Source organism: Silurus meridionalis, chromosome 15 (assembly GCF_014805685.1).
Source record: "Silurus meridionalis isolate SWU-2019-XX chromosome 15, ASM1480568v1, whole genome shotgun sequence".
NCBI lineage: Eukaryota > Metazoa > Chordata > Actinopteri > Siluriformes > Siluridae > Silurus > Silurus meridionalis.
The window spans coordinates 21,649,236-21,670,198 of record NC_060898.1 but is presented as its reverse complement, the minus strand read 5'-3'; the positions used below and the strand labels follow the sequence as shown (position 1 = coordinate 21,670,198).

Here is a 20,963-nt window from a genome sequence, read left to right as displayed (position 1 = left end):
ATGCAGATTTCATTTCAAAATAACTAGCTACTTCTTTAGACAAAGTATTAATTATCTCTGACTTTAATATTTACTTTGATCATTAGGAAACCCCTCACTGACTCATAATCGTGGATACCCGAAATTTAATAATAACATTTGGATTAAATATAGAAAATGTTGCTGTTGTTTCACAGCCTGAAGTTATTTCAGATCATTATCTCATCTCCTTTCAAATCTAACTCAGTAATAACATTTTCTTATCACATTTGTGCATTCCTGTCAACCACTGCAGCCAGTTTTATCAAAAAATCTCCTGGTTATTACCACAGAGCTCAACAGTCATGCTTAGCTTGTATTAGCCATGTCTTCCATATGTTCATTTCTAACATTCCTTATAGATGTATTTTTTTAAAAAGGCCCTGATCTTCAAATCAAATGTACGATCATGGCAAACAAACAATTGGGAGCAAGCTTTCACACTAAAAATTGTATGGCTTGCAAGCTAACTACCTAGCTAAACAATTAGCTACCTGAACAACCGCTGCTATAAAAACTATTAAAACTAAAGATATTAATGAAGTATTCTCTTTAATACCACGAAATAGTTTAAATGCTTCTACTTTCTCTTGTTTTGTTCAAGTCCCCTTTATGTGCTTGGTGGTATTTTATGTTTATTAGCATGCCATACAATGATTAAAACTTTTAAAGTTGTAAAAGTAGGTGGAATTAAATGGGACTCAGTAATATATTCTCTGGTCACAAGAGGGCGCGAGTTTACCCAGATGGCATATGAGTGTAATAATAGAAAAAATCATTGGAATTGATCACCATATATTTTTAACCCAAATTTACACGCAATCATCTATTTAGAATTCTTTTTCAATATATAATTATAGCACAATTTGTGTTTTTATTTATTCCATTTATTATTCGTGAAATGATTTGAGTACATGTTAATGTGTGTGTTTTTACAGCGCCAATTAACAGATTAGATGTGTTTTGAACCAGTAAATCAAAATTCAGTATTGTTTCAGTCACAGTATCTCTGTGGTTCTTGAGTGTCATTGGGTCTTTAGGGTTAATTTCTGTTCCACCTTCGGGATTTACATTAGGCAAAAATAAAACCTTTTGCTTTTGTGATTTGTTCAATCAGGGGTCCCCAAAAACTATTGATACTAAAGAAAAAATTAGATCTAACCCCACATGTTAATTCTACATAAAAATTCCTACATTTTTATGAATATATTGCCTCTGGTAATTTCTACAGGTCCATTTGATTACTGTAATACTCCCATGATCATTTCAGACCAAACTAAAATCTAATAGATGCACCGTTAATATTTACATAAGTCCATATTTCTGTGTAAAACTAATCCAATCCAAATAGGGCTTAAATGTTTTTATTTTTTTATTTTTTTTTATATTTTTACAGCTGACTCCACATAGACACACCAAGCAGTCTTAGAACTACATGACATATGGATGAAGTGATGCTGAATAAAAGTTAAACAGGAGGTTGTATATGTGTTTTTATTATAAAACTCTATTCAGACATCTTCTCCAACTTCCACCTGAATTAAAACAAAAAAGCAGTCAATATGATATTTACGATGACTAATACAATCACACTAAACTCTAAGAGAGTTACATTTTATATGTAGGAGTAAAACAGTATTTGTCTTAATTCTGTTATAATTTATTTTTATATTAAAGTATTTATATGCAGTATAATATATATGTAGTATACATATTTGCTGTTGTAACATACTGTATTAGTAAAACCTGCTTGCGTGGTGGAATAATTAGGAAGCAAATTTAAAAAAAGAAAAGAGAAAGAGAAAAGGAGAGAGAAATAGAGAGAGCAGAGATTATTGAAAGAAACTCACAGGTGGATGATGGTGCATTAGGAAGGCTTTATCTCCATAATACACAATAGCATCCAAAGGTGTTGGGTCGTCTACACACTGCAACGAAAACTATAAAACACGGAGGAAAAATAAATTCCCATGTAGGATTAAATCAGAATCTTTCACCTTTAACATTAGATTATTTTTTTTATTATTAACTAATTGAATCTGTGGAAAACTGCACAATTACCTTCTCCTTTTCATGTTCACCTGAAGCAGATAACAAATGTTCCCTCTCTTCATCACTGCTTCTTCGGGACAAACATGACCCCTGAATCATCATTATAATTATTATATTATAATTATTATTCAGTAACATCAAATAATTCACATCTCAACTGTCTTTACTTCAGTGAGGTTTGTTCAGATGTTTGCAGATACTAAACAAATGAACTGAAGTGAACACCATCTACATTTCCAACAGTGTTTCAGGAAACAAAATCTGGTTAGTACATTGATAGCTATCTGGTTGGTTGATTGAAAAAACTACAGTATCCCGCAATGCTCCTATACGCTGGAGCAGCACTTACATTAACCTGGATATAAGATTATTACTGCTGAACATGACGAGGATGATTAGCTGTGAAATGCTGATATCTCCAGGGCTCAATTTTATTTTTTTTACTAAATTACTTTGTTGAAATGTAATTTTAAAATTTACTAACCAGACACACCTGCACTGATTCATGTCTATTCATTAGGAAAGTCCACAATAATGACTTGATTAGGTAAAAGAGAGTGTGAGGCAGCCTAATTTATTTATAAAAGTAGAGAGATAATAGAAGGGCTTCATAGTCATAATACAACATGGCGTTCAAAGGCATTGGGTTGTTTACATATTGTACCGGAAGCTATGAAACGTGCTATGTTGAAATTCCCACTTAGGATTGCATCATAATTTGTCTGCGTATTTAACTTGCATCCTGAACAGAAAATGTTCATTTTCACTTATATTATAAGATGATGGATAATAACTAGGAATTTAACTCCTATTTAAACTACTATGTCAAATCTGTAGTTACGCTATGTACGCTATGAGCGAGGCTGCACCTTCTCTGCGTTTGCTAAAAAAGATAAAGGATGTCCTAATGAAGCGTCTGCATGAATGTTACGTGCATATACTTAGACATTTATGTTAAATAGTTTTGACTTTACGAACCGACTTTACAAATGGCTTACCATTTTATCCGTCGACGTCCACAACTTACTAAGTTCTGCCCACTGACGTACACGACGTGATTACGTATGCTGGACTGTATGCGTATGCTTACGTATTAAGTCTGATTGTAATCACATTTGTGTGTTTTTTTAAGTTGCATTCTACATTTAGTCCCCATTTGCTGTTATTATAAACTTTACTCCTTTGGGAAGATGTTCAGCAATGTTTTTGAATGTGCTTGTGAACATTTGTACTCATTCAGCCACAATGGTGTTAGTAAAGGTAAAGATACTGATGTAGGTGATGTGAGGACGTCTGGGGTTCACTCAGCATTCACATTCATCCCAAAGGTGTTCAATAAGGTTGAGGTCAGAGCTCTATAGCAGGTCAATCACGATATCCTACAGAAACCCCTATAAATCTTATCTTCATGAAGCTGACTATGAACCAGGGGCATTGTCATGCTGGAACAGGTTTACATTTTTACAAGTGAAGAGAAATCCGTATTTGACAACATCCAAATACGTCCTATACAGTTGTGTGCTTCCAACTTTCTGGAAGCAGTTTGGGGAAGAAGTACATATGGCTGGAAATATCAGGTGGCCCAATTCTGTATATTATGATTTTGAACACATTTAAGTTGTTTGATTTTAATCTACAATTATATTTTAGACAAATTTACAGAATTCACTCCACACCAGCACCACAACAGCATGAACATTGTCCAGTCTGCCATTTACTTGCCACAGCACATTCTTTTAAATCTTTTAAATTTTTAGGCTGATTCTTGTCATAAATGTGGTTGGGGAAAAAATAAGCAAATTAAATAAATAAAGGCAACTTGCATGCTGAAAAGCAACTGTTAATTCAGTTCACATCTATTAAAGAAATTCAATAATTATGCAGTTTTTGACACATCTGTTCACAAACTTACAATAAAACAATGTGTGATGATATATCAGCTTAAAAAAAAAGAAAAAAAAAGCATACACACACACACACACACACACACACACACACAAGCACAAATTACAGCACCTATAGAAATAAACCAGTGATGATTAAATTATTTTTTTAATCATTGTGACCTTTTTTTTTTAAGTGACAATGATGTCAATCGTCTGCATCAGATCTGCTCGCAACTTTAAAAGAAAGACAAAACTTGCCACTTCTCAAATTCAATCATTAAACAAATGGACAAAAAAAAACAACGTCATGAAAAGTGTCCTAATGAAACTCTAAAGCTTTAAGAACGTAAATACAGGAATAGCTTTTTATTAAAAGAAAAAAAAATCACTTAGAAATGTTTTACAACCTACCTAGCGCCAGCTAGTTCTCTGATGGATTGGAAAATCAGTCAATAAATCATTAATATAAACAATCTGTCACTACATTAGGCTTAGAATTAATTATCTCCATCCAATAATAATTTGTTTGGATATTATTAATTTGAACAATTAATTCATGCTGTTATTTTAATTATAACTATAACTATATGTAATCATATATTTTTTTTAAATTCAGCTATTGTTTCTTGAACAGCATACTGGCCGCCGCTTCCACAGCAGAGTTTATTGTTATAATCCTTGAACTCCAATCAGCAGCTGAAGAGTCTCCTTTGACACTGAAAATCCGCTCCCTGTCTGGAAGGGGAAGCAAGTCAAACGCTTTTAAAATGATTTTCCAAGTCATTTCCATTTCCTCTCTGGATAAATAACAACTAAAAGGTTGAAGGTGGGAGTCTGTATTTAAGCCACATGTATAAACCACACCCCTTTAAAAAAATTTGCTGTAAAAAGTATGGGCATGCCTTTCATACTTAAGCTCTATAGTAACCTTAAATATGAGACCAATTCATAGTCATTAGTTTAATGATAATAGGGGAAGATTTGCATCAGTAAATCTAGGTAACAATTACAAGTAAAAAAAAAATTTAATTACAATTATTTTATTCATTATAATTATTTAACTATTCATTAGTGTGATACGGATTTGGTGTAAGATTTTGACATAACTTTTACTTTTTAAATGATCCTTTGCTGTTAATCGTTATTCACAAATTAGCAGTAGGTCTTTCCCGGATTCTGAATAAACATGGTCACAGATCACTAAAGAAATTAAATAATATCACATCGTAAAACATCGTTAAATATGTATTATTCTGTAACATTTAGAGAAACAAGAACCATAAATATTTCAAGGCAGAAATCATGTTTTATTAATACCGATACATTTCTCTACAACATTTGATCAAACTCACCGATTTTTTTTTCTCTCAGCTGATTCACCTCCATTGTTCTTGCCTCCGTTTTTCCCCTTGATAACACTTGTTCAGAGGACTCATCAAACCTTAGGACACTCATTGTTTAAAAATGTTCATTTGTCCATTTTCCAGATGAAGTACAGTATTAATCAAACATATGACACTTTTTTTGTCAATCTTTAGATTTTAACTCACAAATGAATTATGTCTAGCTCAGAGCCTTGATTACTCATAAACAGTAATACATAATATTTTTTTACTGACAGAGGACTTAGCCATCTCACTTATTTTGACTACGGTTATGCTTGTTGGTGCCAAGATTTTTGTCAGATGTCAGATCAGTCAGATGTCTCTCACAGCCCTTGCTGTCTGGACAGAGCTGATCTAAAAAAGGCATCAGACAAAATTCTTCAAGCTGCATCAAGCTCAGAGGAATGTGTCTGTCTTTTTTATTCATCTTGTTCAAACATTCTTCAAGACGTAATAAGCCAGGTTCAAACCCCAGCCTTTCTTAATGATATTACACGGGAAAGACAGACTGTAAATCTTACAAAAACGTACACTTAATACCTTTTACAAACACCCAAGGGAAGTTTTATATTGTTGGGTATGACACTACAGCTTTGGAGGTCCTTGTCTTTGCATGTCTGAGTGTCTGGCTCATTGTCTGAATAGAAGGTGAATCTTCATCCCAAACTAAGGTTCTGAGTGTCTACACCAGGTTAATGAGAATATTTCAGGTAATGGGAATGGGCCAGGTGATTGGGATGAGTGAATGGGAATTGAGAATGGGGGACAGGTGACTGGACAGGGGAATTTTGGACAGGTTAAAATGTAGTCAGCTTTTAAGTAGATCAGAACAGAATCTTAGATCCTTGAACACAGCCAGCTGTGAAGCTTCATGTCATAGACATGGCTAATTAAGGCATGTGGACATTCATGATGACACATCTCAGGGACCGATGACATGAAACCTGAGCTCAATTTTAAGCACAAGCTCTGCATAAACTACAATGTTCCTGAAAAAATGTATTAGTTCTATAGTAAGACTAGTAACATAACAACATTTAGGAAAAATGTAGACCTTTTCACTTTGCCAGGATTTTTTCTCAGAACAAAAACACATAAACAACACGTCTTTCCTTTAACAATTACATAAATATTTATTTTCTACTGTGAAGAACGCAGAACTTTCTCAGATACAGAGGGAAATTGGGGTTTATGTAATAAGTCCTATAAGAACATTATTTCAGGCACAAAAAGACTGTCTTGTTAAAAAGCAGGTATTGTGGTTAAGCTCCTTCTGCCCACATAAAGATGCTCTAAAACTAAACTAAACCTGAAACTAAAATGCGTTAATCTACTTTTACAGTTTTTCCAGCTTAGCATCTATCCAGCATTAAATTGGGCTAGTCCGAGTATAGTTTTACACACACCAGCCCTATCTAAATGTCAGAAGAGGCGGTGTCACAGTGATTTAAAATGCTAATCTAAACGTCACACAAAAAACTAAACATAAATGTCCAGTCAATTCCATTTATTATTATTTATAGACCCCAAAAAGCCAATTCTGGTTTTTCCAAATATAATTTCAAACCTACTGCAGCTGCTACTTTAGACACGTAATTAATTGACTGTGATTTCAATATTAACTTTGATATTAAGGATGACCTTCTAAAAACAGTGTGTCTATTTTAGATACAGTAGGAATAAATAATAATGGTTGACAGACTATTTAATATTAACATTTGGATAAAATATCTAAAATATTGTCATAGTTCCACAGTCTGAAGTTATTTCAGATCATTACCTCATCTTTTTTAATCTAACTCAGTCAACGCATGCATACCTCACCATGTTATTGTGTTAAACACGTGCATGCACGTTAGCTACTGCAACAAGTTTTATCAGTTAAAAACTGTTATCAACACAGGGCTCAACTGGACTATGGAATGTCTAGAATCAACTTTCCACTACACTCGAGATAATGCGGTTCCCTTTAAAATAAAAATGATTATAGAGAAAAGATTATTTCCTTGGTACTGTAGCATGAAAATACACGTACCTTTAAACAGGAGCGTAAATGGCTTCAAACTAAATTGATAAGAAATGTTTAAATGCAGTATAGTGTATATGTATATGTAGTACATATGCTGTTTTAGCTTATTAGGGAAATCTATCAACCTGGTGGAATAAGTTATTAAGCACATTTTACATTAAAATAAAAGAGAAAGAGAGAAAACTAAAATTGGGGAAAAGGCAGCCCTATATAGTTTTTAAAAAGTAGAGGAAACTGGTGGATGATGGTTCATTGAAGGCCGAAATAAATTCTGTTGTGGAAGAATATACTTAAAAGAACAAAATGTTGGAAGAGGTTGCTCTTTAGATGTTTTTAAAGGCTGCTAGAGACTCAGCTATTGGACATCAAATAGATGTTTGTTCCACCTCCTCTGTGCCAGAAGAGAAGAGTCTTGAAGAATATTTTCCTCGTACTCTGAGAGATGGTGGGGCCAGTGGCGCTGATGGGGGTAAGATAAATAAAGTTCAAAATCAAGTTTATTTCTATAGCGTTTTTCACAATGGACATTGTCTCAAAGCAGCTTTATAGAACTTAGGAATTAAAGGAAACTATGTGTGTTTATCCCCAATGAGCAGCCTGGGGTGACTGTGGCAGGGAAAAACTCCCTTAGATGGTATGAGGATAAAACATTGAGAGGAACCAGACAAAAAAGAGAAGCAGAAACCACCTAGAAACACCCTCCTTTATTGTTCAGGGGACTTTGTCAAGCCAAACTTAAAATTAGTTTACAAATTACAGCCTTCCAGTTTCACTTGTTACTGGCAAAGCAATTGAACAAAAAATACACAAATGTACACAGATATTACACAGCCATAATTACATATCAAAATGTTTAACAGAAATAAAAACACAGCTTCTGGTTTCTTGTTTGTCATAAAGTCAAATCATGTAAATGCAACTACTTGTGTTTTGACTGCACATCCTGCAAGTCCTACACACCTCAAACCACACATCCATCACCACCCTAAACACAACTTACTATCATCACCATCCTCAACACACCTCACCGTCATCACAGTTGTCACCACCCTTACCACTGTCACAGCAATTATCAATTCTCATACTCTCGCCTACAACCTTCCTGTTTTCATAACTCTGATTTATTTTTCATAGCATAGTGTGGGGAAAAGACTCAAGCACAAATCTCCAGTTTCTTAAAAGGTCTTAAAAATGGAGCTAGATTAAATTAAAGGGATTCTAAAAAAATGGTCATTAGAATTTGCCTTGGCAGCAAAACTGCTGTGGGCAATTATAACCAAAACTAACAAATTCAATAACGAACCAGCCATTAGGGCTGAACAAGCCAGTGGATGTTTGTTCCACCTCGCCTGGTTACCAACGACCGCCACAGGTATTTTTTGCCAACAGGTACCAGGGGAAATTGGGCTACTGTTGGCTGAAGGAGGAGAAGAAGAGGAGGAAGATGTCTACAGAGAAGTGAAGGGAAAGAAGAAGTGGAGGAGAGTAGAGGTTCGGGTTGGTACTTTAAATGTTGGTACTATGATGGTTAAAGGAAGAGAGATAGCTGATATGATGGAAAGGAGAAAGGTAGATATGTTGTGTGTTCAGGAGACCAAGTGGAAAGCGAGTAAGGCCAGAAACATTGGAGGTGTTTAAACTGTTCTATCATGGTGTAGATGGAAAGAGAAATGGTGTAGGGGTGATTCTGAAGGAAGAGTACAGTAAGAGTGTAGTGGAGGTGAAGAGAGTTTCTGATAGAGTGATGAACGTGAAGCTGGAAGTTGAAGGGGTGATGATAAATGTTATCAGTGCTTATGCTCCACAAATAGGCTGTGAGTTAGAGGAGAAAGAAAAATTCTGGAGTGAGTTAGATGAAGTGATGGAGAGTGTCCAGGGTTGTGGTGTCAAAGAAGAAGCCTTTATTTAGCAGAAATAAAACCAGGCAATTCCATCAAAACACCCAAAAACAGTCAACACAAGGACTTTATATACCTTCTTCTGCCCTCTGTGTAATGCTCAACTTTTTTTTCAATCATTCCCTCATCTGCCACCATTATCTTTAAATGCCTACATTCTTTCCAGTTAAATACAATAACGGTGGTTGAGCCCATCCATCACAATTTTTAAAAAGTTACATGTGATTTACTAATGCTCTCTTCATGACTCTCTATCCTGGGAACCATTTTAAATCCTTTCTATCTACATATAATAGGTTGGATATTGAGCTGTGAAATGTTGATACCACCACGGGCTGAAAATCTTATTTAAACCAATACAAATAGAAAACTTCAAAAATAGAATAAAATAAAAAATTCAAACAAGAAAAATTATGTTTTCTGTAAAGAAGTCCCCTCTATGTGCTTTATTGTATATCATGTTTATTAGCATGCGATACAATGATTGATTATATCTTTTATGTAATAATTGTACATGGAATTAAATTTTACTCAACAATATCAGCTCTGGGTACAAGAGGTTATTTTTAGACCGGATTTTTCCCGGACGGCGGATTAGTGTAATGAAATAAATCATTGGAATTCATTCACCTACAATTTTAACCCAAATTTACACTAATCTATTAAGATTTTCAGAAATTCTTCAGAAAGAAATTCATGTGTTTAATTTAACACATTTAACTTTTTGGAAGGAATCGAATGTGTATTTTTTTTACAGCCCTAATGAACACATTAGACGTGTATCCCTCTTTTCTTAGATCATTAGTTTACAAGTCAGTATTTTTTCAGTCACTTGTGCAAAACGATTCATATAAATTGTGTTCTATGCATTTTGAAACAAAAGTTGTTTATTCCACATGTATTTTGGAAACACTGTTCAGTCTTGCAAATAAAATCTGTCAGTTCTCTTAAGAATGACTCTGTCAATTAGGTTTTTTTTTTTTTTTTTTTATGGTGCACAGGAAATGTTTGCCAGTTATCTAGGATCAATAGGGTTCATTTCTATACCACTATCAGGCTTTTCATTATGCAAAAATTAAATTGTGATTTGTTAAATCAGGGGTCCACATACACCAGGCATAAACCAGGCCCCATACACCAGGCTGTGGACTAGTACTGGGCTGCACAGAAAAAAAATTACTTTTTACATTTTTATTTTATTTCCATTTTATTGATTTTTTTGATGTGCATGGTGTTTTATTTAAAAACAGCTATGCCAATTTCCCACACTTGTCCTGGGTAAAGCATGTCTTGGTGTAAAAATTTTGGGAATTTTCTAATCGTTTTTTTAAGTAGATTTCTCTGGTATCAATGCTTTCTTCATTATTTATTTTCTGACAACGTTTTACTTTCACTCGATACATATGTTACACAAACATCTGTACTTTCTACTTCTTACATTTTCAAACCAGACTCGTTACCTTAGTTTTAATCTATTTAGTGACATCATCAATATTTTTTCTTCTCATTGCGTGCCGTTTTTAACACGTTTCTTGTCATTGCGTGGCTTTTTCAATCTACCACTGGATTATAATTTACTGGCTCACACGCACCATAGATGTAGACAAGTTTACAAATCTAACAACGAGCGTGGCAGAAGGCAACAAGAAGTATGGGGTTGACGTGGATGAGACAGAGGGTGTCAGCGATATAAACATGACTGATAACAGAGACATTCCTGATCACCTGATCATCATCATCTTTTCTCTGCTATGTTGTTCAGCCTGAATACATTCATTAGATAAAAACATTTGAATTTATTTTCTATTATATATTAATATGATGTGAGGTTCAGTTACCAACATGACACCATAACGCGTAGTAATAATGACTACATTTTACTGAACTACATGTCAGAGCCCAAACTTTTTTACTTTAACTTGAGTAAAAAAAGTGTAGTCAGAACTTTGACCAGAGTCTTTTAAAACACGAGTATCTGTACTTCTATTTGAGTGAAGGATGTGTGTACATTTGCCATCTCTGCAGTTGAGTAATGATTTGGGTAAGTAATGATGCTGTGGCCCTTTGCATTCACATCCCTGATGAAATGACAGGAATGCCAGTGTATGCACAATGTACAGTATGTTTGTTTGTTTCAACCAGTCTTAAGACTACATTTTTATTATTAAACTTTATTCAGAAGTAAAAATTTTGACTTCAGGTTTTCTCCTTCAGCTTCCACCTGAATAAAAACAAATACAGTCAATACAAATCTATGCAGAGAGAGAGAGAAACAAAGAGAGAGGCAGCCCAATGTAGTTTTAAGAGATTGGCAAATAAAGAAAGAAACTCACTGGTGGATGATGGTACATTGGGAAGGTCTCATCTTCATAATGCACCATGGGCTTCATAGGCTCTGGGTCGTCGACACACTGCACTGAAATCTATAAAACATGGAGGAAAGGAGAAAGAAATATGTTTAAATTCCCATGTGGGATTAAATTAGAATCTGTCTCCTTTAATATTAGATTAATTATTTTATAATTTGATTAATAAAATCTATTATCTAAAAAGGATATTATTATCTAATAGAATTAATGGAAAACTGCATGATTACCTTCTGTTGTTCATGTTCAACTGAAGCAGTGAGCAACGGTTCCCTCTCTTCATCATTACTTTCTCCGGAAAAACACAACCCCTGAAACACCATTATAATCATCAGTAGTGTCGCCAATTGATTAAAACTTTTGATTAGGTTTTCCTGAACACATTATTTACTTGTTGCATGTTGATCCTACAGTAGGATCAGTACAGCAATACGATCAAAATAGCTATAAAGTAGAAAGCAGTTATAATAAAGCTACATATAAACATTATTAAAGGTTGTACAAAAAGTTTAAAGTTATGAAGGAAACTAAATCATAAATGTAGTTTCATTCTATCTGCTTTATACTTGTTATATTACAGACTTTTTATTAAATGTAACTTATTATCAACAAATAAAGGTTAATTATAGTGGCTATTGTTTACAGGGTTATACTGCTAAACATGCTATGCTAACTGAGACTTTTAGCACCAAACGCAGGTTGCTGAAATGTCTCCGGTGCGAACATCTACATTAGCATTAGTTAGCATAGCATGTTTAACACACACAGCAAAAAGTCTAACTGTGTTTCACTTTTTACTGTTTTTTACCCTATTTATTGTCAGTTAGGGCTCTACTGTTTCATTTTTAGGACACACTATATATATATACGAAGCAGGAAGACTGAGTTATGAAGCCTAAGTTTGATCTTATCGACGTGTTTATTTTGCATCCTGAACAGCAAATGTTAAATTATTGAATGTGGATAATTAACTCCTATATAAAGCTCCTATGTCAAATCTGTTTACATAAAAATTAAAATAAATATACAGCTCACTATGAGCGAGGCCGGACCTACTCTACGATCGCTAAACAAATAAACGCTGTCCTTATAAAGTAGCTGTGCGAATGTTAGGTATTGTAATAGACATTTATGAAATTGTTTAGACTTTACACATTGAATTTGAGGTACACACTGTATATAAATATAAAAACGTATAGGAATTATTTTCTGTATTAATTCGATGGCTTACCATTCTACCGGTTGAATTCTTCTAAATGCGGAAATATATAATGCACCTCCCATTGACGTACAACGTGATTACGCATGCTGGACAGGATGCGTACGCGTACTCATTACATCAGAATTAAAAAACAATATTCTATCATAACGACTGTATTGATGACTATATCTACACTATATAGACATACATTTGTGGAAAACTGACAATCACCAATTGTGTTTTGTGAATGTCAGTTCCACATTTAGTCCCTATTTGCTGTAATAATAACCTCCACTCTTCTGGGAAAATGTTCAACATGATTTTGGAGTGTGTTTGTGGAGATTTGTGCTCCTTCAGACACGAGGGTGCTGATGTAGTGACCCAGTTTATCCCAAAAGAGTGTATAGTAAGTTCATGTAAATCATATCTAGACTGAGCAGGCTTTGTTCACGGGGCATTGGCATGCTGGAACAGGTTTGTGTCTCCTAGTTCAAGCGAAGGGAAAATGAAATTCTATCGCATCCAAATACATCCAATACAACTGTGTCTCCAACACTGTGGTAACAGTTTGGAGAAGAAGTGCATATGGCTGGAAAGGTCAGGTGTCCATATAGTGTAGGAATATTATAATCCTAACCACTTTTATGTTGTTAAACTCAAACCAGCAGCGTTATATTGTAATCATATTTACAGAAATCATTACTTACGAGCTCATGAACATTGTCCAGGCTGTGATTTTCTTGCCAAAAAAACAGTCTTTTGAAGCTGATCCTAAAACTTTGATGAACAACTGGAGCGTCTGCATCCTCAAGCTTCTTCAAAGTCTCTACCTGAGGATCTTTTGTATGTGAAGATAGCCATCCTCAACCCATGGTCTTGAAAACTCATTTAAAGGTGAATTCCAGGCATATTTATAAAAACACTTTTATTTACGGAGTTTGGCAGACATCCTTATCCAGAGTTACTTACTTTCACGTGTCTATCAGTGAATACATCCGGATACTGGTTTATTAAGACATAAATAAATAATACTATCAGTCTAAAAAACTCTGATGCTATATACTGAAAATACTTAGAATAGCCAAATGTTGGTCTTTAGACGTTGTTTGAAGGCTGCAAGAGACTTGAGATTTGGACATCAAATGGATTTTTGTTCCACCACCTCAGTGCCAGAACAGAAAAGTCTTGAAGCATTTTTTCCCTGTACCCAGAGAAATGGTGTGGCCAGTGGTGCAGTTTGGGGCAAGATAAATACAGAGATGTGCTGGTCTATTTTGGGCTTTGTAAGAAAGCTTTAATGTTTTCAAACTAATGTGGGCAGCTAGAGAAAGCCAGCAGAGGAATCGTAGCAATGTGGTGGTGTGGCAGAAAATGGAAAAGTTAAAAATACGTTTGTGCAGCTGCATTCTGGATCAGTTGCAGAGGTCGAATGTCCCTCAGAGGCAGAGCTTACAGGAGTGAGTTGTAGTCGTCCAGTCTCGAGATGACCAGGGACCAAACAAGCACCTGAGCAACCTGTGAGGATTAAAATTAGCAAATTATCCTGATATTGTAAAGGAACATGCACAGTGTGTTCAACAAAAGTGTGTAAGATTAGTAATCTGATAAAAAAAAAAGGACAGTTGATTGTCTATAGTTACCCCAAGTTAGGGACCGGAGGTGGGATCTGCGAGTTGTCTACAGAAATCGCAAGATCTTGAAGTGGCGATGAATCACCTGAGACACACTGCACCAACAACACAACAATCACCTGAGACACACTGCACCAACAACACAACAATCCACCACCACCAGCATTTGCTTCTGCTCTGAATAGTAAATTCCTCCTCTCAGATGCAAAACAAAAAACGACTGCTTTAGATTCCGATGGGTAGGACCACAGAGAAACATATCAACCAACATGTGGAATATCAAATCACCCAGCAGCTGTCAGGAATATCATACAAACCACTAAACATCACCCAATCAACCAGCTGGAACTGTAAAGCAACCACCTAGAAACACCCTCCTTTATTGTTTAGGGGACTCTGTCAAGCCAACCTCAAAATCTTTTCACACATTTTAGCCTTCCAGTTACTGACAAATCAAATGAACAAAAAAATACACAAATGTACACAGATATTACACAGCTATAATTACATATCAAGATTTTATGTAATAAAAGCCACAGCTATTGGTTTCTTCTTTTCATAAAGTCGAGTCATGTGTGTTTGCAATGTAAATGTAGCTACTAATGTTTTGACTGCACATCCTGCAAGTTCTTCACATCTCAACCCTCACCACCCTCAACACACCTCACCTCCGTCACCATCTTCAACAACCTGGGAGGGAAAAGGAGTAACGCCAGGAACATTGGTGGTGTTTAAACTGTTTTATCATGGTGTAGATGGAAAAAGAAATGGTGTAGGGTTAATTCTGAAGTACAGTAAGAGTGTAGTGGAGGTGAAGAGAGTTTCTGATAGGGTGATGAACGTGAAGTTAAAGGGGTGATGATTAATGTCATCAGTGCTTATGCTCCACAAATGGACTGTGAGATGGAGGAGAAAGAACAATTCTGGAGTGAGTTAGATGAAGTGATGGAGACTGTCCAGGGTTGTGGTGTCAAAGAAGAAGCCTTTATTTAGCAGAAATAAATCCAGGCAATTCCATCAAAACACCCAAAAACAGTCAACACAGGCTTTATATACCTTCTTCTGCTCTCTGTGTACTGCTCTTTTTTTCCCAATTATTCCCTGGTCTGCCACCATTATCTTCAAATGCCTACACACTTTCCAGTTAAATACAATAATGGTGATCATAATTTTTAAAAAATAACATGATTTACTAATGGTCGCTTCAAGACTCTCTATCCTGGGAACCATTTTAAATCCTGAAAATCTTATTGAGTACTTTTAATTTAACGTTTGTGCAATTAACCTAATTAAATTAAGTGATAACAGCGCTCTCTTGTGGCAAATAAAATATATGAAACTTTTTTAATTACATATGGCCACAAGAGGGCGCGGTTGGCACTTAATTTGATCAGATTGTGTCCCGAATTCAACTGCTATACATTTATAACAAGTTTATTTTAAAAGTTTATAATTAGTCAAAATATTATAAGATTACAATGATATTATTATACAATTATTTAATTATTAAACAATTTATTTTACAGATGCCCAACAGGCTCTTTATAACTGTATATGCATGTTCTGAAAATGAAGATTCAAGGGTTTATTGTTAAGTCTACACCATACAGTGAAATTCTTACTCAGCTTATGACATAATTTAAGGACATAAGGAAAAAAGACATAAGACATGATTTACCAAACTACAAAGTCACGTTACTCCAAATGCAAGAAACAAAAGTGTATAAAGTGTTGAGTGTAAACACTGTAGAGAAGAAGAACCTGCAGAGACAAACTACAGCCCAAAACTACACGTTCACAATTGTTTTGTCAAAAGTGTTCTGCTTTTCTCTACCAGCAAATCCATGTTGTTGTTGTTGTTGTTTATTTCAAGTTGAAAAGGTACTGATTATCAAATCAAATGTACAATAATGGTAAACAAACAATTGAAAGCAAACAATCACACTAAAAATGTATGTTGTGTAACCTTGAAGCTAACTACCTTAGTAAACAATTAGTTTATTATCTGAGCAACTGCTGCTAGCCCAGGAAAAATTCCCAAAGTTATTCATAAAGTCCTCTTCTTTTTCTTCTTCTTCTTCTTCTGGCTTCTCTCATTATGGATCATCCGTCTCCATACCCCCCTTTTCTCTACATCTGCCTCTTTAAAACCAACTACCTGCATGTCTTCCCTCACCACATCCATAAACCTCCTTCTTGGTCTTCCTCTTTTGCTCTTAGCCCGAAATATACCAAATTTCCCTTCTCTGCACATGTCCAAACTATCTCAATCCTCCCTTCACCTTGTCTCCAAAACGTCCTACATGCGTGCTCTCTCTAGTAAACTTGTTTAAAAGAGTTATTAATAAAGTATTCTGTAAAATAAATCCCCCTTTTTTAAGTTTAAATGCTTCTACTTTCTCTTGTTGAAGTCCCCTCTATGTGCTTTAATGTATGACATATTTATTAGCATGTTATACAATGATTGATTTAATTTATGTAATAAAAGTACAAGTAATTAAATATACTTAACGATATCACCACCAGCCACAAGAGGGCGCTCCTAACAGACATGTTGGGAATTTCAATATCATTTTTTTATCATTGATGATGCCATTGATGAGGCCTTGTAGGTTTGTATGTTCGTTTGTTTCAACCAGTCTAAAGACTACATGAACACATGATCACATTTTAAGTTTTTAATATATTCAGAACTGCAAATTCAGTCGTCTCCTCCAGCGTCCACCTGAATAAAAAACAATTAAAGTCAATACAGACACGTTTACGCCAACTAACACAATCCCACTAAACACATCAAACATGTTTATTCCAACAGATAACAACATTATGGAGAAGAGTTACAATTTCTATACGTAGGAATAAAACAGTGTTATTTGCTTTAATGCTGTTAGATTTTTTAGTTATCATATAGATAGATAGATAGATAGATAGATAGATAGATAGATAGATAGATAGATAGATAGATAGATAGATAGATAGATAGATAGATAGATAGATAGATAGATAGATAATGTATTTGTCTTGAGAGTCTGAATACTTCCAAATGCATGTGTATGTAGTATATATATATATATATATATATATATATATATATATATATATATATATATATATATATATATGCTGTTAAAACTTATTAGTAAAACTTTTAACTTGTTGGAATAAGTTAACAAGAACATTATAAACCAAAGAAAAGGGAGAGAGAGAGAGAGAGAGAGAGAGAGAGAGAGAGAGAGAGAGAGAGAGAGAGAAAGAGAGAGAGAGAGAGAAACAGAGAGAGAGAGAGAGAGAGAGAGAGAGAGAGAGAGAGAGAAACAGAGAGAGAGAGAGAGAGAGAGAGAGAGAAACAGAGAGAGAGAGAGAGAGAGAGAGAGAGAGAGAGAGAGAGAGAGAGAGAGAGAGAGAGAGAGAGAGAAACAGAGAAGGAGAGAGAGAGAGAGAGAGAGAGAGAGAGAGAGAGAGAAACAGAGAGAGAGAGAAACAGAGAGAGAGAGAAAGAGAGAAATAGAGAGAGAGAGAAATAGAGAGAGAGAGAAATAGAGAGAGAGAGAGAGAAAGAGAGAAATAGAGAGAGAGAGAGAGAGAGAGAGAGAGAGAGAGAGAGAGAGAGAGAGAAATGAGAGGCAGATTTATTTAGTTTTAAGAAAGTAGAGATTATAGAAAGAAACTCACTGGTGACTGATGCATCATTCTGAAGATCTCATCATCATCATAATACACCATGGGCTTTAAAGGCACCGGGTCGTCTACACACTGCACCGAAATCTATTAAACATGGAGGAAAGAAGAAAGAAATATGTTTAAATTCCCATGTGGGATTAAATCAGAATCAGTTTGTTAATGATGAATAAAATCTATGAACTGAACAAGGACATTATTAACTAATAGACTCTGTGGAAAACTTCGGAAAGCTGATGAATGATTACCTTCTTCTCTTCAGGTTCATCTGAAGACGAGTGCACAAGATCGCTCTCTTTCCTGCTTCTTCCAGATAAACACGACCCCTAAATCATCATTATAATCATTAGCAGCAGATCACATTAGTTTAAATATTCATCATTATTCTCATTATTTACATTATTTTGTCTCATTAATCAGTAATATCAATGAATTCACATCTCAACTATCTTTATTTTGGGTGACGTTTGTTCAGATGTTTGCAGTTACATGTTGATCCTACAGAACATGTACAATAGATAAAGATATATAAAAGTTATTTATAGTTCAATAAATAACGGTTCATTATGATGGCTAACATCTATTGTTTTTACTTTATTTATTGTAAACAAGGGCTATGATGCAAAACATGCTATGCTAGCAAATGCCTCCGATGCTAACGTAGAATTGTTAGCATAGCATTTAACATAAACAACTCAAATTTACACTGTGCTTTTATTGTTTTGGGTTTTTTTCACTTGATTTACTGTTCGTTAAAGAAAGTTTTCAGGACTTATTAGTTCTTTGGTACTTAATATTCACAAAAATTTAGGTTGAGGTTTATTGGCTATTTTACGAAGCAGGAAGTCGGTGATTTAGCCAAAGCTAAAGCCGATCGACTGATAAACGCCGTCCTATCAAAGCTGCTACAAAAATGGTTGCGAATGTTAGGTACTAAAATAGGCCTTGATTTCGAATTGTTTTGATTTTTTTTTCACATTGAATGTGAGGTACACACTTTATATAAGCATAATAAAATCTGTATTCGATAGCTTACCATGTTCTTAGCTGACCAGCAGTTTGCAGAGAAACAGAAAATGGCGTACAAAACACACGACGTATGCAGAGCTGACTGTTAACGTATTACGTCAGATTTTAAAAACAGTATATGTTATAATGACTGTAACGAATATATCTACAATACATGGACAAAAGTTTACAGATTATCAGAATCTTCATTTGTGTTTTTTGAACGTCGCTTTTTACATTTATTCCACATTTGCGCTTATATTTAACCGCCACTCTTCTGAGATGTTTCACTAGATTTTAAAGCGTGTTCATGGAGATTTGTGCTCATTCAGCCACAAGGGTGTTAGTAAAGTCAGGTACTGAAGTAGGTGAGGTGAGGAGGCCTGGGGTGCAGTCAGTGTTGAAATTCATCCCAAAGCTGTTTAGTAGGGTTCAGGTCAGTGCTCTATAGCAGGAAACTCAAGATTTTCTACTGAAACCCATGTAAATCTTATCTTCATGGAGCTGACTTTATGCATAGGAGTATTGAAATGCTGGAACAGGTTTGTGTTGTTGTGAGAAAATTTTACTGCATCCATCCACAACATATTTAAGATGTTTAACTCAAACTTACAATTACATTGTAGTCATATTTACAGAATTCATTTAATACCAGTTCATGAACATTGTCCAGGAGACAAACTTCTTTCCACAGCACATTTTGAATCTTTTTAATTGTTAGTCTGAGGCTTACAGATGCCTGTCATGAGCAGGTTGGGGGGAACTAATCTAAAAAAAAATACAAAATTGGGGGGTTCATAACCTATACGCATATGAAACTTGCACGCTGACTGATAACACACTTCAGTTATATTTCAGAAGTTTGACAAACATCCGGTTTTTGACATCTGTTCATACATACATCAGCTTTAAAACGCACACAGAAATAAACTAAACCATGATGTGACCGCAAAAACATACTGAAAAGTCATTCTTATGCAATGATGATTTTTTTCATGAGATATTACGAACTCGATCACCAAACAAACAAAAACAAGGTCCGAAAGTCACTAAAATAGTAAAAGTTTTTTTCAATATTTTAGGCTGAGAATTAATTATTATTAATCACCAAGAAATTATAAATAATTAAATATAATATTAATTAATTACTAGTATGAATGTTTGGATATTATCACATTGATCAGAAGTATTTTGGTTAAATCTACTTTTACATCAGTTAACTTTAAACTGTTCATGTATTAATATTGAATACAAATCTTTTGTATTAATATTGAAAAAATATTTTACCTATCATTTTGTTGGGTATCATCCTGGCCGCCGCAGCAGAATTGATTGATATAATCCTTGAACTCCAATCAGCAACTGCAGATTCCCCCATTTTTAAGCTTTTTTGATAATAAAAATCATTTTAAAATCAGTTCCCCTGTCTGGGAGAAGTACCAAGTCAAAAGTTTTAAAAATCAATTTCCAAATCATTTTATATCACTCTGGGTGTATGGGTGAAATAAAAGGTTGGAGGGTTGGGTTATTTAAGTGCGTGTTGCATGTGTAAACCCCACCCCCTTATAAAGAATCAAGATATATTGTTCATAATGAAACTTTCAACCGAAAACTTGTTTTGCATTGTGGTTTATTTTGAGACTCATGTGTCTTACTCTGTGGGTTTTTTGGGTTTTTTTTGTTTATCATAAAGATCAAGCACATACGATAAAACAGCTTCAGAAACATAGGTAGGAATAATATAAATAAAATAAAACAAATCATAAAATAGAATTACATAGGAAGTAAAAGCATGCGTTTTATACTAAAGC

At 34.6% G+C, this 20,963-nt stretch overlaps 3 long non-coding RNA genes across 3 annotated transcripts; all 3 read right to left on the bottom strand.

Moving 5' to 3' along the window:
* Nucleotides 1-1,377: 1,377 nt before the first annotated feature.
* Nucleotides 1,378-4,835, bottom strand: LOC124397657. Its single transcript, XR_006927945.1, has 3 exons — nucleotides 4,368-4,835; nucleotides 1,869-2,160; nucleotides 1,378-1,553 (listed from the first exon to the last, which is right to left on the bottom strand). It is a non-coding gene; the product is annotated as an uncharacterized LOC124397657 (long non-coding RNA).
* A 4,321-nt stretch (nucleotides 4,836-9,156) lies between these two features.
* On the bottom strand, nucleotides 9,157-15,259 carry LOC124397640. The gene is made up of 5 exons (XR_006927943.1): nucleotides 14,476-15,259; nucleotides 13,543-14,350; nucleotides 11,865-11,945; nucleotides 11,602-11,691; nucleotides 9,157-11,489 (listed from the first exon to the last, which is right to left on the bottom strand). It is a non-coding gene; the product is annotated as an uncharacterized LOC124397640 (long non-coding RNA).
* Nucleotides 15,260-15,428: 169 nt separating this feature from the next.
* On the bottom strand, nucleotides 15,429-20,657 carry LOC124397595. The gene is made up of 4 exons (XR_006927939.1): nucleotides 20,440-20,657; nucleotides 18,393-18,470; nucleotides 18,139-18,231; nucleotides 15,429-17,191 (listed from the first exon to the last, which is right to left on the bottom strand). It is a non-coding gene; the product is annotated as an uncharacterized LOC124397595 (long non-coding RNA).
* Between the last annotated feature and the right edge of the window lie 306 nt (nucleotides 20,658-20,963).